The sequence below is a fragment of the Zootermopsis nevadensis genome, unplaced genomic scaffold, assembly GCF_977971745.1.
Source record: "Zootermopsis nevadensis isolate Lab colony 2312 unplaced genomic scaffold, Znev_1.0 Znev_ptg000040l, whole genome shotgun sequence".
Lineage (NCBI taxonomy): Eukaryota > Metazoa > Arthropoda > Insecta > Blattodea > Termopsidae > Zootermopsis > Zootermopsis nevadensis.
The window spans coordinates 1516231-1542703 of record NW_028259172.1 but is presented as its reverse complement, the minus strand read 5'-3'; the positions used below and the strand labels follow the sequence as shown (position 1 = coordinate 1542703).

The following is a 26473-nucleotide window of genomic DNA, read 5'->3' as shown; positions in this document are numbered from 1 at the left end:
GAAATATGCGCCGTAAGTTCTTCCCTGAAAATTTGTTTATTATGAATACTGTCCAGATTCAGTGCTTTGATAGCAAGGCGTATTGTGATAATAAAGACGCTAGCTTGTGGCAGAAATTAACGCTATATCGAACGACTACTCACCCAGACAGCTGTATCCATTCTGGTGCAGCACAAATCCGTCTTTACAGTCGCACTCGAACATCCCGTCATGCAACTCGTAGCACAGCTGTTCGCAAGGACTACCATGACCACAGCGACCTGCAAACAGAAGACTAGCCACGTCACAAACCCAGGCCTATTAAACAGGCATCAGCTAAAAACGAGAACTACAAAGTGACGATCGTTAATTAAAATTGCTAGATACTCAGATGAACAACAAATTCCCCGTTTTATGGAAGCCGTACGTTCATACCTTACTTTAAAATTCTAACACGGAATTCTACTCTATCCTTATGATCTATTTGAACATTGTCATGAAATCAACGCCCACGTTTCCTAATTCTATATTTTATTGAGGCTCTGCGAATAGAATTTTGTGTTCATCTGCTAACGCCAACACGAAATACCCATCCGCCCATCATAACCTCTTTGCTTCGATCACCTTAAACATATTTGGCGGAAGAATACACATGAAGAACTTGGATTGGAACATTCTCGTTCTGTAATAATATTGTTGTTGTTATTATTGTTATTATTATTATTATTATTACTCCATCTACTCCCCATTTTACAGGGTATTTACTTCTATGTACCTGAGACAAACCTTGATATTTCTGGAACATATTTCGTTTTTAATACGTGTTCCATCTATTATAAAGATTTATTGTGAGGTATATGCAGGTAGCCCTCGATTTACGCCGGGGATGTGTTCCTGGACGATCCGGCGTAATCGGAATCGGCGTAAATTGAAACTCTTTTATAATGTAAATCAATGGGAAGTCAATGACATGCGTTCCTGGCACCCAAGCATTGACGAGTAATATATTAACATTACAATTAAAGTTCTGAAATAACGTAAATAAAATAAAGGTATTTACAAAATATATTTTATACATTTACAATCGGCAATTCGTTGGTCCCGCGATCCTTTCATGTGATTGATGTGTACAGGCATCTCTGCAGTTATGCGATAGTTGCATTCATGTAAGACGCCGACTTATAACTAATCGCGTAGTAAAAATAACCCCGGTACCTCCGCAGAGATTAAATTAGTCCTTTGAAAGTTTAAAGTGCCAGGAATGAAACTGCATAAGAGCAAACTCGCATATGCAAAAGTTTGCATCTCACAAACAGCTTTTACCGATTCATCGATCTAATTGGAGCAAATTCGCGTTAACGAAACATACGTAATTGCAGAGATAATTGTATTTATAATTTTTATTCAAATTCAGTGATATAAGAATTACGATTTTTCTCACTCTTTGACTTCCTGGTTTCAAAATCGGCGTTATTCTGAATCTATATATACGAGGTGCGATCGGAAAGTTTCAAGACTGTGTCAATAGAGGGCGAACCGGATGTAGTACAAGCTTCTGCCGCTAGGGGGTGCGGCCTACATTCATAGTGAATCAGTGTGCCAGCCGGCATCATCGAATTAGCATTTGTTTCTTAGTTACGGGCGTTTTGGTAGTGCATTACACCGACCCTCCTGCGATTGCGGATTTTCATGAACAAAGATTGTGCATCAAATTTTGCCAAAGACTCGCCAAAACGGCTACGGAAACCTATGAAATGCTAAAGCAAGCATTTGGGGAGTCCGCAAACTTTTGTGTGGCATTCACGTTTTAAAAATGGCCGAACCTCTGTCGATGATGACGAGCGTTCTGGACGACCATCTTCGAGCACAACGCCCGAAAATGTTACGAAGATCGACGTCGTACCATCAACGACTTGTGCGACATTGTTGGGATAGGCTATGGGACCTGTCAGCTGATTCTAAAGGAAGAACTCCACATGCGACGCATCCTGTCTGAGGACCAGAAGCAGAATCGACTTCTGGTTTGTCAGGAGCTCAAAGATCTTGCAAGAACCGACCCCAACTTCCTTTCTAAGCCCCGTGTGACTTCTTCCTCTTCCCAAAGATGAAAATTCAGCTAAAGGAAAGGAGATTTGAGACGATAGAAGAGATTCAGGCAGAATCGCAGATGGTGCTTGACAGGCTGACAAAGAAAGATTTCCTGGGATGCTTCCAGGCTTGGCAGCGGCGCTGGGATCGTTGTGTTCACTCCCAGGGGAACTACGTCGAGGGTGATGGATGAATTTAATACCTGAGATAAGTGTATGGGTTTTTATAAGCGCAGTCTTTTGAGACTTTCCGATCGCACCTCGTATCATAAGACAAAGATGCTCATTGGTTTAGATTTCTTTCCTTCATTTTGGCTAAAATAAATTCTGCTATGTGTATCAGTTTAATATGTCAATTTCAGCTTCATGTAAAGTGAACCCTGTATTGGGCCAATGCGAAACAAATTTATTTTTAAGGACAGTTTTGATTTTTACCTCCAGAACAAAGTTTCGCCAAAATCCGTTCAGTATATTTGGAGTGACAGACGTACAGATACGACCTCCCTTTTGCGTTCACTTCGTCAATCTCATTCGCCACAAATGTTATTGATTCTAGAATATCCAAGCTTTAAACAAAACAGTAAAACGTTAAACTCTTGGTCACGTTTCAATCAAGAGATATGTGAGACGGAAGTCAAACTCACGACTCTCCAATATCTTATTCACACTGAATACAAACACCTGGTTGAGATGCTGTCGAGTCTTCAACTCCATGAGGAGGCAGGAGAGGAAATTAACGAGTCTCGTCTAGTCTGCAGAACACGAAACACAGGTTCGGCCGACTGTCTGTGTGTCTACCAACATACCAACTCCCCGCAATATTAAATGTCATCCCGTATCTGTGAGGACCGACGCACACTGAGAGCAACCAGAACCACAAGCAAAGCACTGACTTGAAGCTGCCTCGGGGCAGAACACGGGTTTGACGTTATTATAAGGAATTTGAGGTGCATTCTGCGCGTTTTCCGCCGGTTTGTATTCCATTGATTTATGCGTGTTTAGTCAATTAACATTCTTATTGCACCCAGTCGGTTGGCGATGATGAGTCTGAAAGAATGCACCAAAGAAACAAACAAACATAATACGAATTAAACACACCCAAACAAGCGAATAAGAAATTAATAGATGAATAAGAGACTGGAGGAAACACAGAAGGGAAAAATAATGTGAAAAGTAAAATGAGAGGACTGAATATGTATTGCCAAATGCCGGAATGGTACCTTCAATTAGACCACAGCTTCTTGCGATGCGTTGACAAATGTTAATCCAAGAATGTATCGACTGGCACTTCTAAACCTAAGAAGCAGATATACAGTCATGAAACAGAGCTATTTGAATGAATAAATAAATGTTTTTCGACCATACATCATCTTGTCGACCTGTAACTGACGGAGCCACATGTTAACAAAATGTTATTAGGAACCAGTTTCAAAATTAATGAACGAATGCGGCTGATTTTAACGCTTCTGCACATTTACTGTCACGTGTTGTCGTGAACCAATCAGTTTAAGGAAGACGGTGTATAAAGTATTCAGTGATTTCAGCGTAAAGCGGACGCCATTTGTATGCATCTCTCTCAGCCACCCGCCTTCGTTCATGTTGATGCAGACTGCACTCCTGATACATCTGTCTTAAAAGTTGCCGGCTAAAAACAAACGGAATAAGAGAGATGAAGGGAATTACAGAAGTTAAAGTGTGCCTTGTTAATTAAATCTTCGTTTGCTGTAACATTTCGTGTGTACAAATGCATATGATAAAGATACAAATGAATACAACTTAATTTACTATAAACGAGTGTACATCATCCCTCCGTTTTTGTCTCTAAGATGGCCTTAACGGATTCTCCAGGAATTGTTCGAACCTGGACTCAATTCCCTCAATTTCTCAACGGTTTCTTGTTTACACCGTGTGCCAGACGATGATAGACCAACGATAACTAACTACTAGTTAGCGACTCTCCTGAAAACTTCATTGTTATCTAACATGTTAAGCAATTCTCCACCATCTCAACCAAAATCTACTCGTATGCCTCTAAAGAAAGGGGTTTCCTTCAAATATTCAAACAAAAATTGTTTATACTATTATCATTTCACCCATAGGGGATCCCAGGGCAGAAAGGGGGCCACTGGGCAGAACAGGGTATCGGCTTTATTTCGTCTGCAATTCGATGCGATCTATCGGGACCAGGTGAAATACCATTAGCAGACAGCACAGGTTTAAGTCATGTCAGTCAGCGCCATTTTGTGGTTAGAGTTTCTGAAATAATCTCCCATGCTGGGTTTTGCTCCTACATTTTACAAATGTTTCTCAACTTCCAGTGAAAGTAAGACCTATTCATTATTCATATTCACTTTGTTGAATGACGCATGTTACAAGGTGTTTTCTTAAAAGCCTTAAACACAATATTTTTATTTATTTTCATGATGTAATTTTTGGTGGAACAATCCTAATTTGAAAGATTATACTCGGGGCAGGATGGGGTAGGACGCAGAAGAGGATAAAATGACGAGTGCCAGTATTGTGGCGATGTCTATTCGCAGTCTATTGAAGGGTGGATCCGGTATTCGTCTTGCTTGAAATGGGCCCATAACTCATGTGCAGGTGTTGATGAAGAGGTGCGCACGTGTGCCGTCTGCGTTAGGCCGAAGTAGATTTCAAATGTGTAAAATTTCGACATTTTACATTGTATATTAAATCATTTTTATATCGAACGTCATAATTATTAGATAATCTGTGTCTTCTTACAGCTTTTCAAACATATGTCAATTATACCCTGTCTTGCCCCGGAAACGGGGCAAAATGGGGCAAGTTACATTCTTGTAAAGAAATTGATATATTTAAAAAAACTGTAACTCTTAGAACTAACCTAATAAGTCATTATAAATCTCAAATAAACAATAAATCCACACAAGATTCCTCCATGTGTTTGTCTTTGTTATAGCTCCTTCTAAATGCCTCCAAAGATTAATTTCCCCGTTCTGCCCTGGGCTCCCCTACATGCTTCTGTCTGACTCATCTCAAACTATTTGATATGATCACATTAATAATATTTGGTGAATACAAATAATGAAGGTTATTACGTAAATTTCTCCAATCCATTGCCAATTCTTCTCTCCCAGATCCAGATTCCTATCTCAGAATTTTGTTCTTGCACTCAAATATTTTCTTCCTTTAGGATAATGTACCAAGTTCCTAAGCCACGCAAAGGAATGTTTAGGTTTCCAAATATGAAACAAAAGTCATCACTGTTATCATTTAGGTTTCATGTTGTCGATTGTCCACATACGTATTACAGAAAACCAGTTCCGGAAACACATTAACGCAGATTCACTCATTATCTGGTATTTCCATATGAAACGGACACTTTAATATCAAAGGAAAGTTGTCTCTCTCAGCAAAAATGTCACCCCAACTTTCCTTAAACACTTTAAAATTTGTACATGTAAGGAAACTGCAACAAGCATTTTACTCTAACACGGGCTTATTTACAAGATAGAACACTATGTAAGGTAGCGTATTTAACGTGATTAAGGCTTCGACCGGGATGTTCTTTTGTTAAATCTTATGTGGTACCGCCTGATTCGACTTCTAATGGTTAAGTGAAGTGTTTTCTTCGCGGTACGGTCTGGATTCGTAAATATTATGAAGACGAGCTTCGGCTTCAAAGGGTTAACCAGCTGATTTTCGTAATGGTGCGGTGTAGTGTTTTCTTCGCGGTACGGACTGATTTCGTAAATAATATTCAGACGATCTTCGGCTTCGAAGGGTTAACCAGCTGATTTTCGTAATGGTGAGGTGAAGTGTTTTCTTCGCGGTACGGTCTGGATTCGTAAATATTATGAAGACGATCTTCGGCTTCAAAGGGTTAATAAAAATCCTATTTATGAAGTGTCCCTAAAGAAAACTAAGGATAAAGCGTGACAAGTAAACATCAACAGAAAGTCATATCTCCAGAGAGAATAAATTACTTCGCAGTCATTTGAAGGAGATACTGTCTCTAGAATACTTATGCAGTACACAGCGCTAAACGGGCTCTATAAACTCTTGCGTCTGTAACTTCATACCTAAAACTTTCATGATCTGTTTGCACAACGGGCAAGTCGTGTCTCCAAACCTGGTCAATGGACGCTGGTGGAATATGGTATAGAGATTTTACATTACAAGTTATGGAAAATTGTATTTTTTGGTCCGTGTCAGTCAAAGTTCAAAATTAAATAATTTTTAATCATCTTGCAAAAATTGGTGTATAAAACATCTCATTATTTGTGATATATTTTATATGTTATACATTCAGTAAGATAAGTTTCGTAACAACAGAGTTTAATCTGTAACAGTTGAACTTGGAGGCCAATGTGGTATGAAATATCGCAAAATAAGCAGTTTAAATTATGTGCGTACTCCAATACACTGCATACACCTTCTCACTCTTGTTTAAAACGATAATAAGTTTCTGATACCATGAAGATCAGTAGTTATGAAAAGTGGTGAGGCAAACCAATAGCTCCTTCTATGTTGATTTATTGATTCATATGTTATTTAGCATCTTTGCATTGTCTAACAGTATACAAACTGTAAACAGCATATTTATATGGCGTCAAGTCAGAGACGACATGGAGATTATACACAATCGTAGTATTCGAAGTGTAAAGGTTCCTGACAATAGTGCGTTATACGTAACATGCAAAATTGTTGTTTTGGAATTTGTCCATAGTCTAAATTATTCAATTATAAAACTAGAGGCCTGGACTCTCCAGGACCCTGGAAGGTTCAGATCTGAGGCCAGCGCAACCAGGGACCCAACAACTATGCTTTCTGTCCTCTTCCCCTTTTATACCTGAAGATGGAAGCAGAATTCGGCTCTCGAAACGTTATAATTTAATAATATTATAACTTTGATGATGAAAATATCCATCTTGTGGTTCTACCCCAGCACATACAAAGATGACCGTAGTGTGTCCCTTGTAGACACGGCATAGCATTTTCGCTCTATTCGGTGCCACACGGACTCAAGATATGTAGGACAAGTGCTAATATGTTGAATACAGCAGTCACCAAGAGCAAACACGCGATGGTCCTCCATCAAAATTAACGTCACATAAAGCCTCGGACCAAGAAATTAAAGTTTTATTCACACAGAAGTTAACAGCCCATTAAATTAAAGGAATGCTTGCAACAATTAAGTTCAGACTTTTTATAACCCCCATCCCCAAACATAAATAAAAATAAAAACAGACATAATTTCACTAGTTTTTTGGTGTGACTTTCCTGCTGGCCTAACGGAGATACAATTTGAGAATGTTACAGAACAATGCAATGGAAAAGGATATTTGGACTAAGATACGTAGTGACACGGAATGCAAAAATCATATAACCATATACTTCAGAATTTATATCCTTCATAAAATAAGTTACTGGTGCAAAAGATGGACTGAGCTCGCAATGTGGCCCAAGATTTCAATTTAGTAATAATTAAGGGCACGTACAAGCGGAGTGCGTGTAGATACCTGCTCGCCATCTAGTTGCGCACACAGGAACAAGGGCAGGGGATCGGTTCCAGTCTGCTAGTAGACGCTGATGTCTAAGAAGTACTGATGACGAAGGACGCTCGAAAATTCAAGCAAGCAATTTTTTCTAATGTTTACGTATAATTAATTGCGATAAAAATTGTTGTTACATATGAGAAAAAGCTTATTTCATGCACTTTATAGTATATTAACAGGTGTTCCTTATTACGAAGCCGAATGACAACAGAATATTCGTATGTGGTAAAACATGTAGTTCCTAAGGGTGTAAAATTTCTTATCTTCCTGCGTGTTTGGATAAAAGAAAGTCTTCGCTAGAAATGTTAACAGTGTTTTTGTTATTAGGCGGCTTTTCTTTTATGAACTATTCAGTTGTAATTGAATGCAGCTATATGAACAAATTTGGAAAAGTGTGCAGTGCATTTTTCATTTTCTCGTATTTAAAGTGCATTTCATTTTATTATTTTACTATAAAGTATATAAACAAACAAAACTGATTACACTTTGGAGAACACTAATGCCAAACGCCTTTCGACCTAACCTTGATTTCAGAGTTTATATATACCCTGCACATTTTTAAAAACTGACAGCGTCGTTGAAGTTCACAGGCACAGACGACGCAACCATGGCTCACCGTAGACCAACAACGGCATCAGACCAGTAGACATAAGAGCTAAGTGCCCTATATAATACACCAACTCCTGTGCAATAAACGTCTTGTGAGGTGTTATATAAATATGGTTTTGTAAAATACATACCACTTATGCCCTGTTAAATACCATAATCTTTTTGATTTTTATTATGTGATTTAACTTTTTTGCCACTGATGATGACCTCTTGAGGTCGAAGCGTGTTTGGCATTAGTGTCCTTCAAAGTGTAAAGAGTTTTGTTTGTATACATACTTTATATTTAAATACACTACACGGTATGCAAGGTTTTAAGATTTTTTAAATTTCATGCATGTTTCCTAAAACTTTTCTTGTTATTCTTTAATAATTCTACCGGCAGTCCACCTTCGGACTCTTGGGTCCCTAAGAAGGCCCCATGTACAATTCTCCATTTCGGTTTGTGGCTTCCAAATCCTACAAAATTTTCATAAATTCTGTATTTACTTTGTCACTTTTCTAGTAGGTCATATGTTCAGAATTGTAAAATATACTACAACGGAATAGAATAGAATAGAATATAATTCAAGTTCCAACACACAAAATTAAAACAAGCCTCACCCTTAAGTGGCCCATCTGTAGTTTCTACATTTCATGTAACCCAGGAGGATGAGACGAAGGAGCACGCAGTACAGCATTACATTTCAGTCGGAAAGATATCCTTTTGGAGACAGTGGCGTAACTTGAAGCATGATATTAAAACGTATTTTAAGAAGTATAACTTATGGGTGTAAACTGATTTCATGTGGCTCTGGATACGGGCCATTGGCGAAGTGCTGTAAACCTCCGAATTCTATCCAAGACGAGGAATTTTCTAAGCAGGTGAGCGATTAATATCTTTTTGAAACGTACTCTGCTCCACCGAGTTATGCAGTCTGTTACTTAACTCGTATTCACGGTCAGACCGTGAGTCGATCTGCCTACGAGTTGTGAATAGACCATAAGGCATATTCAACGTCGCTTTTCAAAACTTGGTCCTTATGCAGTACTTTTAAAAGCGACACGGTGCATTGAACACAAGTTACTTTATAGAGATAAAGTTTCACATTCACTGCCCGATTACATCAAGGTTTTGAAGAAAGACTTTATTATCTGCTAACATGAAGAGGCTAAGGTTAAGTGAACAGCAAAGGGTTAAATTACGAGGTCCATCCCATGTCATTCATGGACTTGGCTTGTTATTAAAGATCGTTTCCTTCTTTCACAGTAGAGGATCTAATAAAATATCATGAACTTGGAATACACTATATTATACAACAAATCCGGCCATTTTCCTAGACGCTGAAGAGTTTGACGCAGACACTAATTCTTTGGCAAGGTATGAAGGAATTAACCACTTACAGCCGAAGCACGGCTGCACAATTTTTCATCATCATTGTGTGTTTTATGTTTGTTCGCTTATAGCTCGAGAATGGTTATATCGATTTGCACCGAACATGGCATGTTTATTTTTCTTGAGACCAGCCAGACATTGTATCAGGACAAAAACTCCGTGAAAAGAGTCTTGAGTTCGATTCCGCTCGAAAATTAAGCACGAAAGAAGAATGAAGCCCAGACCGAAGCAGTATGTTTCTAATAAGAGACTGCAGAAACAAGGTGCAGAACCCCTGAAAAAATATATTGGTTTCGATTCCCAGCACAGATTCCTTAAGCTCGCATAATAAGTACGATAGAATAAATGCATCAAGACCAAAGTTGTATATTTTGAAGAGGGGTTAAAGAAACAAACACCACACCACAAAAACTGTCAAAGGTTCAAGTCGTGACGAGAAAGTTTTATGTACCTCCAAAACTAAGCACAAGACAAGGAGGCCAAGTGAAATTTTGTTCCATTCGGAGAAGAGGAACTAAGGTAACAAACTTGAAAATACTCCTGTGTTTGAGTCTTGGTGGATATTTAGAGTTAGGTACAATTCCTTCTACAATATTCAACGACACGCGACTGTCGGGAAGCCATAAATGACATTCCCAATACACGAAACCACTACAGGAGGTCCGACGATGCGCGTTGTGACCCTGGTCCATGTCGCCATCCTTTGTGCAGATGAAACTACGAATGCCACAAGACTCGACGCTCAAAAACCGAGGACGAACGTACCGACGCCTACTGTTGCTACGCAGACAAAAATCCATGTATGCATTAGCAAACCGACGCTGAGCATATATTAAATATCGTCAATAAAAGTCTCTGGATGGCACAAGCCACGACTTAACCTAACCTAAAATAACCACACATAACAAACCAAACCGACCATACCCTCCCTAACTTTTCCTAACCGAACGGGATGAAACGAAACCTAATCAAACCGAAATTAAGCTAACCTAACCCAAGAAACTAAACAAACGCCAGCCAACCTCATCTAACCAATTCTAACCTAACGAATCCCAAACTGTAATAACTTAACGTAAGCTATTTTAATCTTACATAACCTAACTTAAACTGTGCAAATCCGCGATGCGCAAAACTGAGATACGCTAAGCAAAGTTAAACTAACCTTGACAAATTTCAAAATTCTTAATGTTTTTAATACTATATTACAATTTTAGATATTTTAGAAATTTAAAAATTGTTAAAATGTTAAATCTTTTAAAATGCTTCCAACAATTTTCAAGAAATTTAAAAATTCGAATTATAAATTAAATTCAAAATTTAAAATAAATTTTAAAAGTTTAAGAAATTTTCAAAATTTCTCAAACTTCTTAGATATTTCAACTATCTATACAAATCTGAAAATATTTTTAAAATCTCAACATTTTAAGAATAGTTGTTTTCTAAATCCATGTTCAAAATTTGCTGATTTTTAAATTTAGAATTGTTTAGAAATTTCGGAAATTATATCATTTTCAAGTTTTTCGATATTTTTAAAATTACGAAACTTAAAAGTGCCCAATTTTTCGGGAATTTTAAATTCTAAACTCAATTCGCAATCAAAGTCAATATCGTGTAAATGTCTGTTATTCTGTTAAGAATCAGTTTCCAATAAATATCTAAATCAGGCGAGAAGAAAGAAAACTATATTTAAATCTACGTTCATGTATTTTGGTGTAACATGTTGAAAACCTGATTGCATTTATCTCCTTTATTTTATTACTAGGAAGACTGATATGACAATAAGTGGGTACGATTCAATGGTTAAACCTTATGTTGAAAAGACACTTTAGTTCTTTCCTGGAGCCTAATAGTGATTTTAAAGAAATAATACCAACCAACCAATACATGTCTATTATACGAATAAGATCCAAAATCAGTCACTTATATATTAGTTCAATATTTCACTGAATACATCCTTTTCAGACACTTGTAATTTTGGCTCTTTAATAAACTTAAAAATTGTGTGTACGGATGAAAATCATGGTAGTGATATGATACAGGCATACAACTTTATTAGCCTTACAACATATAAACAGTCACTGTACAGGAAAGGAAAATGAGATGTAAAAGCGGAGTTAAGGGGCTATTAATGTTCAAGTGAGATGCAAATCTTGCTCTTCTTAATAAACTTCGAGCTCTAGTGCTCTCCTATAGCTATACATTACCTAAGTAAGAGCTCTTAAAAGATACGGTAATTAACTCGAGCAGCAATTATCCACTTTTCACCTAATTGGTATGCTGGTGTTTTAAGCCTCCTAGAATAACATCCTTACTATAAATTCTTCTGAGACTATAAATAAAATAATCAGGCTAAACAAGTATTCATTCAAACTTACATACTAAGTTAGTATAAGCACGTATGAATTTGAGATTCTCAAGGCGTTGAAGATGGATTTCAGGGTTATAACGCATTACAAACCAGAAGGCCAACTTTATCCATGCGTGTGTGTATATATATATATATATATATATATATATATATATATATATATATATATATATATATAATCAATAACTTTGCCACTTTATTGCATGCGTGTAAAACATTGTCTCTGTATTTTGGAGAATTATATAAATTACACGTTGTTTGGAAACAAAAGCTGTTGAAAACATTTGAACCTAAGATGCACGAAGTGATCAATTTAGAACATTACATAATATGGAGCTTCGTTATTTATATATGTTGTTTGCTATTGTCAGAACAGCGAAGTCCAAGATGCCTTGTCATGCAGCCTGGATGAGAGAGTAAGAAATAGTTCAAACCACCTTCTACTAATTTAGTATGTTAATCTTAACATACTGAGGCCTAATATAAAAGGGCGAAAAACGGAAAATTTTTATTCAATATATTTGCTATTTATTGCCTACAGTGTGAAATCAATCTGTTCCAATAAACGTTGTAGGTTTTCATACGATTTGCCGTTTTTGAGGAAATCGATTAAGTTCGATTTCGACTCCATCTAGTATATAATAACTAACTAACTAACTAGATGGCTTACCGAACCCGAAGGTTCATCACCGAATTAACCAAAGCCCTCCACCGGACCCTGTCCTGGGCCAACAAAATCCAGTTTCCTTCCACTCCTATCTCCCATAGATCTCGCCTGAGATTATCCTCCCATCTACGTCTAGGTCTCCCCAGCGGTCTCTTCCCTTCAGGTTTCCCAACCAGTACCCGGTGCACACCTCTTGTCCCATCCATGCGCGCTACATGTCCCGCCCATCTCACTCTTCTCGACTTAATCACCCTCACAATACTGGGGGAGCAGTACAGATTTTGAAGCTCGTCATTGTGCAGTTTTCTCCACGCCCCATCGTCTTCCCTCTTAGGCCCAAATATCCTCCTCAACACCCGATTCTCAAACACCTGCAATCCGTGTTCCTCCCTCTGAGTGAGACACCATGTTTCACACCCATACAAAACAACAGGCAAGATTATTGTTTTGTATACTTTAATTTTCAGGTTCTTAGAAATCAGACGGGAAGACAAAATATTTTGGACTGAGAAGTAGCAAGCATTTCCGGAATTTAGTCTCCTCCTAACTTCCTCACGAGTATCACTTTGATTTGTTATTGTTGTTCCCAGATATTTGAACTTTGTAACCCTTTCAAAGGATTTATTAGCCACCCTAAGATAATTTTGCCCGCCTGTCTTCTGATGACGAGATACTAACATGTACTTAGTTTTTTCTGAATTTACTTCCAGCCCCACTTGTCTACCAGCCTCTACTAAAACTTCTGCGTTCCTCTTTATTGTATTTATATCGTCCCCCATCTGGTATATAATGCAAAGTAAAATAAAATTTACCCGGCAACTTCTACAATGTTTTTTTAAAAACACTGCTGTTCATTAATTTTGGAAATAACACCTGTCCATAAAAAAATAAATTAAAAATTTCACAGCAAAATCTCAGAAGAGCTAGAAAAATGTATGAAATACATATACGTATCTGTTTCTGGACGCAAAATAATAAATTGTATTCCAGTGAAATAAAAACCAGAAGGCCCTAGAAATACTGAAGTGGAATCTGATAAAAATAAATCACTGATCCATGTAAAAAGGTAAAGACGAAAGCTAAAATGTTCAGAGATAAAAATTGTTATACATTTACATAAAACAGGATGACAGGAAAATAAAATGTGAGCCTATACCACAATGGCAGTAAACTCAGCTATGGAATTGAAAAGGGTGTTTTATGAAGTTAGTGTGTTCTAAAGGCATCCATCTCAAGTTGAGAGTGGTTTGCAACACGTGGCTCCGAAGCTAACTTCATGAAAAAGAAACTAACAATATTAACACAATAACACCCATCGGCAAGACTGATTCATTACGACAGATAACTCGTATGCCTCGTGTACACGCCACGAGTTTAATGAAACAACAGCTAATTTCAGAGAGAGTTGCTCTAAATCCCAGTCAAAGTTATCTGTGTAGTAAACTGTGATCATCTCGCCACAATATTGCCCTGGTAAAACCTGAAGTACGTTTAATGTTCAGATAGTATTGCACTTGCATGTTGATAAAAGATTACAGTTTCGACGCTTAAAAAGATTTGATTTCTCTCACATCTAAGGCAAATTATGCTTGACTCAAGGTAATCGAATAACTCCTGATGTTCGTGATTATTTGTATGAGTTCATGCATATATGAAGATAGTTTAATAAAAACTCGACCGGGATCGATTACATAAGACAGACGTACAGCACGACACGAAGGATTCATTATATTCCTGGAAAGTGCGGTTGTATTGTGAATGGTCAATTTTTTGGGTACGTTTCCCCATAGACTTCTGTGTTTTAAAGTAAGACACGTTCCAGAGCTTGTAGAAAAATAGTTTGAGATTGCTTTTAATGCTACATAATGATAAACGTGACCTAGCAGTGATTAAATTTTAACAATGTTAAAAATTATTAAAGGTAATATAATTAATAATAACCCTAGATGTGTAATAAAAATCACCCTGAATAATAAAAAACTACATTAAAATAGGAACCTAGTAAAACAAATTGTGAGTTTTCACAAGAGTCTCCAGAAATGGAGGCATGTTCTTTTCACTACAGTGATGGTATCTCAACTTTAGAGTAAATTTTAACCAACTTCAGTTTTAAAGCAGGTTTCTTTTCTTCATGCGTCACTTTCTAGAATGCCACCTGTTTTTCAACATCTTGCGCACTTTAGAACTCCTTTCTGCATTAGGGTCTTCTTGCTCAATCACATTTACAAGTTTGTTCCCTTTTTTCAAAAATGAAACATGCCTTTTCAATCCAAAGATCTTTCCTAGTGACGAAGAAACCACTATGTTCATCTGATTCGACGTCTTGCAGTTGGGCATTGGATTGCTGAAGTCCGATGAGGTCTTCGTTGGACGATAATTCTTAGAATGACATGTAATCAATTCATCGACCAATTTTGCGTCCATTTGTAAATTATGTTGCCTCCCATATCAACAACTTTTGTGGTCTGTTCAGTAATCTGCCTGTTTGAGATCTTGAAAGTCTATTACAAATTGTTGGAAATCTTTCCCCCATGATTGTGGATGGTTTAATTTCAGCTCAGGAATCTCTTATGTTAATTACTCCATTCCAAATTTTGTAAGCTAGCCCTACCAGAATTCTTTAAGGGTTGGACCGCCTTCAGTCTTCGTTGAGAAATTTTCTGGGTCATTATGTGACGCGCATAGTACAAAACGGCGTAAGGTAAAAATTTGACGAGTCCACTTGTTTCACCAGAACAAAATCATCTGTCCTAACATTGGAACCGATCGGTCGTATTTGTAGGGCATGTTATCACTGCACTATGGTAGCATTGGCGGATTGGACGTATTATGGGGTCGTCGAAACCCGGAATACACCTGTAACTACTGAGCCCATCCATAATTAGACGTGTCCCAATGGGTCAAAAACCACGGAGTCCTTTTTCGAAGGAATCCGAAAGTTACTCCTGAAAGATGTCGCTAACAGCGTTTCCACTTCAGTGTCTCACAGAAATCACCGGCCCTTGAGTTCCTGTTTCCTAACCGAAAAACATAAAGGACGAAAGGGGACGATCCGGACTGTGCTCCACCACCACTCAACGATGGTTAACATTATATGAGGAGTATGTTACAGTGTCACAGTCTGCACTAATCTTTAGCAGTTGTTCTTGACACACACACACGCTTGCTGCATCCGCCAGTGAATCTCCGCTGGATTAGAGCTCTCTCCGCCCAAAAACCGAATCACAGTACGCTGAATTTACTTCAATGGTGTGTAATGTGACGGATCGTATTTTCTATTGTGCCACACGTCACTGCGTTGAACACTCGCACTAACACACAACCTCTTGAAGCCGAAATTCTCCTCACAGTCGCACGCACAAAAGCAGAAATTGTGTTAAAGCGATTGTTCACTCATGTCTTATATATCTAATTTATCACGGCATGTTTTGGACCGACAAATCCATCTTCAAGTTTGAGTGAATAGCCTTTTTTTAAGTTGTGTAATGACGGTCGATAATGTACACATATATGAGCTAAACATATTTAATATCCCAGTCAAATTGAATATCAAACGAACTGGTTCCAACAGCTTAGAAGCAGTTGAGCTAAAAGCCTTCATTGCACCAGCACGCAGAAGATGGGCAGACCATACAAAAGACGGGAAGATCAATTTAAAGTTGAAACTTGGAACGGGATAATTTTCTTGAACTTTCTCATTGTGCGATAAATCGTACCAACTGCTTTGGATGAAACTGCAAACCAAAGCTGGTCTGCACACAACAGCGAAGAGAGATATTTTTGCTGATATTAATGAGCTTTATGCAAATACTTCAAAAGGTATTACATGTGCACTATATGGATCCAACAAATCGTATTCAAAACACTTTACAAAAGCCTGTGTGTTGGTGTATGTGAGGCAACAGAACCAAATCCGAAACTGAAAATAGTTTTTCTAGTAATTTCGCTAGATCGCTTGAATTGAAATCAGTAATTTGAGCAATGTCTTGTATATAGAGCTGTTACAATTCCATTAGCGCTTGAGCTTATGTACTTATGTGCAAACAGTGCATACAATCCGCATATCAACAACAGAGGCTCCGCCGAACACAGACATTTGAATAAACTGGAATTAATTCTGTTAGTATTACAGTACGTCATCCGACAAACGTAACGTATCTATGGTATTATTGACCAACCTGAAATCTAAAGTCTGAACGTGGCCTTATTGATGATTTAACGACGTAAAAACTTACAGAAAGTTTTGGAAACAATAAGACGCTTACTTGCTTACTTACCCAATACACTGGTATATATGATAACACAATTAAGAACTGTAAAGTGATAATTATTTAATTTAGTAATACATTTATATGTATAATTTACACTAGTAGCCGAAAGATTTCAATTATTTAAAATATTTCAGATATAACCTCAAAGTTGCAGCTGTATTTATAATCAATCTGCATACAGAAATTGACGTCATTAGCTCAATTAGTTCGATAGTTACCGATATCAAACGGCAAGCTGAATACAAATTCGCAAGAAAGTCATGCTCTTCTGCATAAAATCTACCATAAAGATGCACAGTATTTTCCTACAAAAAACGTCCCAGAAAGTTTACAAACGCAGACAGTTTCGTTCCCAAGGACGTCACAACTGATGACTGGAAAGAGGAAAGGACCTCTGCTGGTGTGTTCACGAAAATATGTCTATTGGTTCAAAAGTTTTACTAAATATAAGCACACAGAAGAACAAAAGGATACAGCAAGAGCGACTAAGTATAATAAATTCTTCTCGGTTTTTCTCCAAACCAAATTTCACGGCTGGTAACCCGAGAATAATTTATTATAACTTTCATCGTTAAATCAGGAAATGAGGCTAAGTGTCACAAACAGCAGTCACAAGACACCAACATACTAGAAATGCAATAGTGGACAAATTCATTGAAAAATCTCGAACCCAGGATCGTTTGGCTAAATACAAGACACTATCTACAAATTACGTAGGAAAAAATAAAAACAAAGAAGCAGACAAAACTCGGAAATCCACCGCTTGCAAGAACGAAATTTACGAAATTACAATTCAATATGGCGTTTAATTTACGAGGCTCAGGAAAGGTTACGAAATGGGTGGAACAATTCAAAGAAAGGTGGACGAGTGTTTTTAACACGCAAGTTCTGGACGGCCAACATTATAGAATGTGTTGGGGCTAAGAAGTTGACGGATCAATGTATCCGGGACAACCGAATTCCCAGAACTGACTTAATTAAATATGAATAAGCATCAGTTGAGAAAAGACGAGACACAATAATGTCTTAAGGCAAAAGGTAAGTTATTCTCACACAGTTCGGAAACTTCAGCATCGTTAGACCAAACGCATTAAAAAGCAGCGTGATTACGTAAAAAAACCCACTATTATATAACGATTTTTTCAAAAGTATAATAATTGCCTTTAATTCTTTTAACATACATTTGTAATATTTTTATAAAGAATGTTACGGGCCTCATTGCCTTGCAGACTTTACTATTTGTCTTACGACGCACTAATTTCCGAGTGTTAAATAATTAAACACTGAAAGCAACGCCATAGTCTCTGTGAATTTCTCATATATATATGACCATGCATTTACTTTTTCTGCAGTTTGTACTATTCACCAGGTTTATTATTAGCATGATCAGTCAAGGAGGATGAGATGGGTGGGACTTGTAACGCGCATGGAGGGGGGTAAGAAATGGATACACAATTTCAGTCCAAAAAACCTGAAACAGACAACACTGGCGTAGATTGCATGATAATATTAAAATGGATCTCATGGGAACAGGGTGAGAGGGTGTGGATTAAATGCACATGGTTCAGGACAAAGATCGGTGGTGGGCTCTTGTAAACATGGCAACAAATATTCAGATTCCATAAAAGGCAACGGAATTCTTGACTGGCTAAGTTACTATCACCTTCTCAAAAATATGTTACATAGATTTCGTGTTATTCTATTATGAGATCAGTCTGATCTATATTTCTGTGTACAGCCAATTGGAACGAATCATTTTAACACGTTTCTACGATCCTTCGTATTTTATTCAATTTTTCTTATATACCAGATCATCCCCCCCCCCCTACACAACGTATCCGTCTTGTTGCGTTTCAGATAAACGTGGTTACGAGGGACAGAAGAGATTGATGTGCGGGTGGAGTGAAACAAGGCTGGACGAACCGTCTTCCAAACTGTCTAATCCTGTGCCGTACAGGCGCCAAACTTCAACTGGGCATTCTCGGCTGTTCATTGCAGGCTACAGACCAGATCTAAACTGAAGAAACTTATGGAGAAAGTTACAGTACTGCCCCAGTGTTTGGTTATTTAATTACTACGTTTCAGAGGTTACATAGGATTCAAAGGGTACCACGAATTATAAAATATTATCCCAATATTTTCTTGAAGGGAGTAAGCGAAAACACGTCTCAGGTATTTGTTATCATTACGTTGGTCATAACCGTCTTATTTGCAATTGAAATGCCAGAATTCAAATATTAACCAGGCTTAGAATGATTTGTGCGCTTTCTTTCCACAAAGTGCATGAACTGATCAAGTAATGGGGAAGTAGTGTCCGTGTGTCTGTCTGTACATCATTTACGAATCTAGCCTATTGAACTAATTCTATTTAAACTTTATATTCAGCAACGTTCTGGGGAGTACTCAGTTTTCTACATGCCTGTCTTCTCGGTTCTTGCGCCACTTTGACGATAATGGCATCAAACACTCTGAAACGTCGTTAAAGTCTACCAGTCTACACGATTCCGGAACCCAAGGACAGCCATCTTCATACTCGCCACTGCGAGAACCTAAGGTATTGAGTTTTGATTCGTATCGCTAAAATATAATTTACATGAAGACCAAATAGAGTTCAGAGTGCTATGAGCTATGGGAATCATCAACATTTGTATGAGCGATGCGGCATCAGTACGCTGTTATAAGGTTACAGCATCGTACAGACGTCTTCATGTTACTCCCCGCGTCCTGGGATTTAGATTCCAGATCGTTTTGGCCTCCATGAAATCTCGTCGACCGACAGGGAAGTATAGCAAAAACATCCATCAGACATTTTGACACTCTCTTATTCTCTTATGGTCAGATCTGCTGTGTTTCAGAAAGGTTTGTAAGACTAGAGGACAGGTGACAGAGTCCTAGTAATATACGTGCTAAAACACTCAAACAATTCGTGACAAGAAAGTACCACTTTAAACATTAATTTTACCCACGTCATATGATTACACTTTCGGAAGGCGCTACACCAGTTTTACAACATAAATTGCATTTAAACAGATGACATGTAGGATCCATTTTCTGCTTCACGAGAAATTTCAGAAACATTTTAATGGAATAAGTACTTGCAAGGCACCTATTAATTAATTAATTCTTAGTTTATTTGATAGCATGTTTTAATGCGTGGTTTATACAGCGTCAAATTGCGAAAATTGTAAAAAAAAATATGGGAGGAAGCTGTCGCGGACAAGTTTAAAAGAACAGTGAATACATTTAGTCAGGATATCCAGGCCGAAACTCGAACCCGGACTTCCAAGAGACTAAGTAGGAATGCTAACCACCGATAGCGGCATTCAGTCACAAGCCACCGACGCATACCATTTTGTTTTAACTTCATGCTACGAGCTGAAAGCAGATGGAGACCACGTACATGCTAGACGAGCATTATTTCATTACAGCTAGGCTAAATTCTTCAAGTTCTAGAACATAAATTACCACGCTCTCTCATATCAAAGTTCACCCAACGTCCTTTGTCTTCGCCACTGATAAAAGTCGATGACATATTCCTACAGTGTAATATTAATTTTAGAAACATACCACTTCCACTGTTCTGTACTACTTCAATTGTACAACAAATATTTTAAAGACCGAGGAGATCTGAGGCTAATATTAAGATACATATTTAGGGAGACAGGGTTTAAGGAGTACACGATCGCATCCAATAGTGACTTTAGTATTAGATGTTTGATCCCTGGGGTTCTGCTACCAAAAATGTAATTACATCACACACGATTCAATTGAAAGCATAGCGAGACAGGTAACATTCAGAATATACAGATTGTATGTTATAGACAAGGGTCCACAGTGACCGCGCGGTCTGAGGCGTGGGCCTTGTGCCGCTTGGTCGCTGGGACCGTGGGTTCGAATCCCACTCAAGCCACGGATGTTTGTCCGCGTTTTTCTGTGTTGTGCTGTCCTGTGTACAGGAAGAGGCCTTGCGGCGGGCCGATCCCTCGTCCAAGGAGTCCTACCGAATGTCTATAGATGAAGCCTACGAAAAGTTGGGAACCCGCAGTGCTCAGGCACTTGAAGAAATGGTCGTTCCCAGTATACATACTCGCTCACTCACGCACTCAGTGGTGCAGGATATTCTTTGAAAAGCCGATTGAATACTCGGCCTGTCAAAAAATAGCGATAGCCTATATGGGATACTATAATTGGATACCTCACAGTATCTGGGCATAGGCCTATCAAATATGCAAAGGTGACAGGCTATAATCATCCCACATATTGTGCCGAGGAAGTGTGCCCTTACTAACACATACAAAGGCTTAGTATATTTTACATTAGCACAACCTACTTTACTTATTTCAAAGCAAACATTATGTTATGGAACCATAATGACCTTTTCTCTCTACCAGCAATCTGAATATTTATGGAAAACATTTGATGTTCTGAAAATGAATTTCTTGCGAAAGACGGTGTCAATGAGATCTAGGGTGTGCGCACATGATTATCATACACTACAAAAACAGAAAATACACCCCTGGGGTGGCATCAAAACTGAGCCTTTTGTTCACGTATGACGTTTGTCTCTAGCCTATGTATATGCAATAAGCAGTGAATCAAACCCCACTAGTAGACTTTTGCAGACTCGGTAATTAACATTCAAGCTGTATAAAAGACGGAGTGTTTCTTTACTAGTTGAGAGACTCTTAGTTTCTGAAGGTGAACTTTGCTTCAAGGAGTTAGTTAAGTAGTTAAACCAAGCAGACAAGAGCTATACAGCAAACAAACTGAAAGTGGCTGCCTAACGCTTTATACGTATTCAGCGCACTTAATGAGTAGTGTTTTCATATTAGTGAAAAGACATTTTTAAATACAGCGAAAAAGTTTTATTTTGTATATTAATCCGTTGACCATTCTTCATTTCCTCTGTCCCTTTTGTACTTCCTGCAGAAGTACTTGTGAATCTAGACACGACTTCATGGCACATGAATGCCATATATTTTTTCTCGGGAAATGAGCAGCGTCAATGTTTAATCACATGCCAGCGTTTCAGAGACTAGCTCTGTCTTCATCATCAGAATAAGTGTAAGGAATACGAAGATTGCTGTCTTCTGGGTTGCATCGCCGTGTAGTCTGGAAAATTTTACCAACGTTATATAACCGGAGGGTGAAGTCAGGTTGTGTGGCCACACTCTCAATTTATGCAAGGTGCCAAATCGCTTAATCTAAACCTTGGTCTTGTCCCTTGTCTTGTATTTGCCTATCGCTAGTCTCGGCCATTTCGGAATTCACCACGCCTAGTACTATTATATTCTACTATTGTCTGTGTCATTAGTTTATAATATTTTGATGGTGAGGGTCCATGGGTTGACCCATATATTGCGCCCCCTGATTAAGCTAACCTCATGTCTATCTGAAGACGAAAGCAGAATTTAACTTCCAAAATGTTATTTTTCAAACTGTATAATTCAGACGAAAGACAAAGTCCAAAGGAACAATTTCACATTTGTCAGAAATATTAATTAGGCTACGAGTTCTAGAAACAGTGGATCTGGCTAACGATTCATATTATCTGATCGATTCTGCTGTGTTCCATTTACCACAGAACCATGAAAATGAGACAAGACGTTTTTTATATTTACGTTTCTCAAAGTGTTAGCCGGGCTAACACGTTTAACATGAACAATCCGCTCATGACTAAACACTTGTGTATGGTGATTGATCTGTCAGCCATTTTAAAACGTTTGTATTCTTATACTAAATGGCTTCTGGTATATTCAACTCAGAACAAAACACATGTCACCACAACAGCCTATATGTGAGCAACATAAGTAGCTTGTTGTAATGGAGACCGCTAGATTCGCCTAATACAAACTAAGTCAACTATACGAATGTGTTACCACATCAATCAATATTCACAGTCGCACTTGACACCAATAACAGTACTCTCGCCTGCTTCCACATATATTTTAATATTAAAGATTCATGTTGTACTCAGAGAAGCAATGGATGGCGCCATATATACGAACAACAGAAATAATAATCTATTCCCATGTGAATAAACTAATTCAGTGTTATGTGCTATCTAAAATATTTTAGAGTTGGACTTTTTAATAAAATTAAAATGTGCCGTCTTCTTTCTGTTCACATACTACACACGTTTGTAGCGAATCAGAGTCTGAACAATACGATTATACGACAGTTCAAGAATGCTTGGCCAGTAATATAACTACAGCAAAAGGGAATAACATGTTACACAACCTCGTAAAATATAACGGCGAACGCAAGGCAGAGCATGGAAGTGTAATTTAAACTTTATTGTGTACTTGTTGTTCCATATGCGAGATACTGGTTTTACTGAGACAGCCCCTGCCTCCCTCTAACCCTACCAATATCAACCCATGGCACTACAAACGTCATCCCTGAAATGTTTACGCTCAAAATTCTGAGACAGTACCTTAGAACAGACTATGATCATCTGCTTCCACACTCCTTCCAATTAATCACTCCCATTCGGCACTACAAATGCAATTAAGAGTTATTATGCCTTTGATATCATATAAGAAAACGAAAAAATATGGACCTTCATTGTGACTATTTTATAACTTCCATTGTAGAAAGAATTAACAGTAATATTTATATCAAATTAGAAAAGACACGACGTTTTTTGGTCTGCTAGTGTGCAGCACGTGACTTCCCGGGCCGCATACGACACAGGAACGTAACTCTCCTGTGCAGTAGGCAAACCTCTCAACAGTCTCACATCCTTCGCAAGGCAACATATTTCTGGTTACGTTGATCGTGATGCTTTTTTTTTTTTTGTTCAATATTCTCTCCTTTCTAAGAAAGTGCGTTCCTACGCTACCTGTCGTTTTGTATCGTTAGGATTATTATTCGGAATCCTGATATGACAGCCTTGCGATATCATCAGAGCTAAATTAATAAAATCTTCTCGAGTAATCAGCCGCCCTAACTGGTTACCGTAGAAAAACTGGAATCCACTTTTATATCAACATTTCGTATTTGCTCTTCAAACTATGCCACCTACAACACAGAATCTTGGGCACACAAGCAATAAAGATAGTAAAAATCTAGTGGTGTAGCAATAAGATTCATGTCAGATGTTACATCTGTTTCCAAATACATTCATGGCCATTTCTTCCTCCCCACTGCCGATATCTAAGCACTCTGTATTGTTTACTTTCGCTCTCGTGCAGACCAGTGGTCACAATAAAATAACAGAACTGTGAATGTTTTGTGACAAGATTAACTTGTTTCATTATCGTATTATGAAATAAAAGAGTCAAAAACTCGAAGTAATGCAGAACAGTGTTAATGCCCTTTGTCTGCTGCCTGTGTGACTAACAAACTGGCTGGGCATCTCCAATTGTGTAGGAACGTGCCTTTAGGAAATGCCATACTTTCTCTTGTCTTATTACGTTGCGGAATGGAATCATTTTAATACACAGAACGTAATACTTAAAAAGTACCACAGTTACATCAAAGATAGTTGGTCAAAGGAAATACGCGTATCTATTTTGAGAATTTACACTCTAAATATTAACATGAACATAAAATTTGATTATACGAGAAAGAAAATAGTACACACTTAAATGGATGCACGATGGAACTGAAAAGAACTATTATATACACATTAGCGAAGTAATGATTTGGAGGAGGAGACATGTAGTAACAAGGTCCATCAGTCATAGTCACGAAATGTAATCAATTAAAATAAAATAAATTATTTTCAGTGTAACACGTACTACAAAGTGCAAACGAAACGATACAGATAACTCCCCATGGTATTTAGTTGGCTTTAAAGTAGGTCTATAACTGATGAAGACCTGTCCCGACCCAAGGAGAATAGAAATTTCGCCTCTAGCCCTTAATTGCTTAGCAATGTTTTAAAAAAATGTGCTTAGAGAATGTGTATAGACAGATGGAGATAGACAGCAAGCAGGGAAACGAGAAAGAAAAAGATCAAAAACACTGGAATGAAGAGAAGTATAACATAATTTGAAAGAAGTGAACTTTATCCAAATTAAACAATCTAATAAATACAATGGTGTCACATGTGGTTGTAAATACTCACACCCAGCGATGTCAGAAATTTTTGTAGGAATAATGATAATGTCACGTACCTGGAAATAGAAAAATAAAACTGTATTTCATTACACCCTCTCCAACACAGTGAGAATAACATAAAATTACTTCTAACTCTATAATATTAAAAAAAAGATTAATGATGAGTAAAAACACTATGTATTTTATTCGATGATTCTACCATAGTTTCAGCAGCGTTAACGTCACAGACCGCAACATACATGATCCTTACTCACTTTTATCCATACTACACACTCACAACTTGTTTCTATAAAATTCACACCAATATTAGCTTATCATAATCCTCTCAGTCTATCAAATAGCCACCTTCAAAGACGTTTCCCCACAGAAAATTGCAAATATCTTTGTGTTCAAGTAAAGCTAAAAGTCCCCTTTATACAGAAAGTTCAAGAAGTCACGCATCCAATTCCGGATACCCGTTCTATTTGTCAAAATAATAAATTACACCGAAATCAAAGACAAAAAATAATGTTACATTAAGTGCTGGAAATGTCCACCCCGTTCACTCTTTCTCTCATGTTTGGTGCAACCCAGTGATGAGTTTCTGCCGTGACCAGAAACGATTCACCAGACGATAGTGTCGATTTCTTAGGCACAGAATCGAGAACTGTATCCCTAAACTCATTCTAACAAGTAAGAATGAGATGCCTGGTAGCGTTCGACATTGAACATTAGCTGTACTTGTGACAAACACGTCCTTCCATTTTTGCTCTTGAAAAACAAACGACGGACTGGCGCGAGCAGGTTCACTACATCACGTGACCTGCGTGAGCTCTTGCAAAGTTACAGGGATATTACGTGTACAAAACTTAATCTAATTGTATTGAATTGCATCCATCAATAAATTTTGAGATAGGTTACGAGATTTTTCAATCCTTCTATACTACAGCCCTAATAATACGAAGTAGGATTTGAAGCTTTTACGGCGGTAAGTCAGAAGATGGGTGATTTTTTTGGGTTGTTGTGGCCTGTACTCTGGCAGAACATTACCAGAGTCCATCATCATCGTCGCCCTGATGATGGAGGCAATGTTGATAAACTTCTAACAGACTATCTGGGCTGTGGAGTTGGAGTCGGAGTAGGAAGCAATTTTAGGTGGAGTCTGAGTCGGTAAAAATGTACCGACACCGACTCCGACCTCGATATAAAATCTTAGGAACACTTTCGCTACCGTGTGAGCCGCCGGCGGCCTTACGTTTAGGGAGATTCAACGACGCGTTGAGCCACGTGGTGTGGGATTAATGCCTCGTAACTTTGGCTCCGGTAGAATATAAACTGTCTACAAATCAAATGATTTCTGCAATAACCATTATACGTAAATTTAAATATATGTTACAAGTCTAAAACGTAGCCTGATGGTTAACGTGGTGGTGTTGAAATCTCTTGTGATACCATTTACCATTGTAATAGGATTACCACTATTAATACATATTGAGCTTATATGAAGAAGTCGGAGTCGGAGGTTTTAATACCG

General features: G+C 37.9%; 1 protein-coding gene across 1 annotated transcript in view; it reads right to left on the bottom strand.

Moving 5' to 3' along the window:
• Positions 1-228: 228 nt before the first annotated feature.
• The window catches only part of LOC110836945 (protocadherin Fat 3-like), a 251388-nt gene continuing 225143 nt past the window's right edge, over positions 229-26473 (bottom strand). The window contains exon 8 of the mRNA XM_087360253.1: positions 229-260. The gene's annotated coding sequence lies outside the window, so the exon portion shown is untranslated. The remainder of the gene's footprint in view (positions 261-26473) is intronic.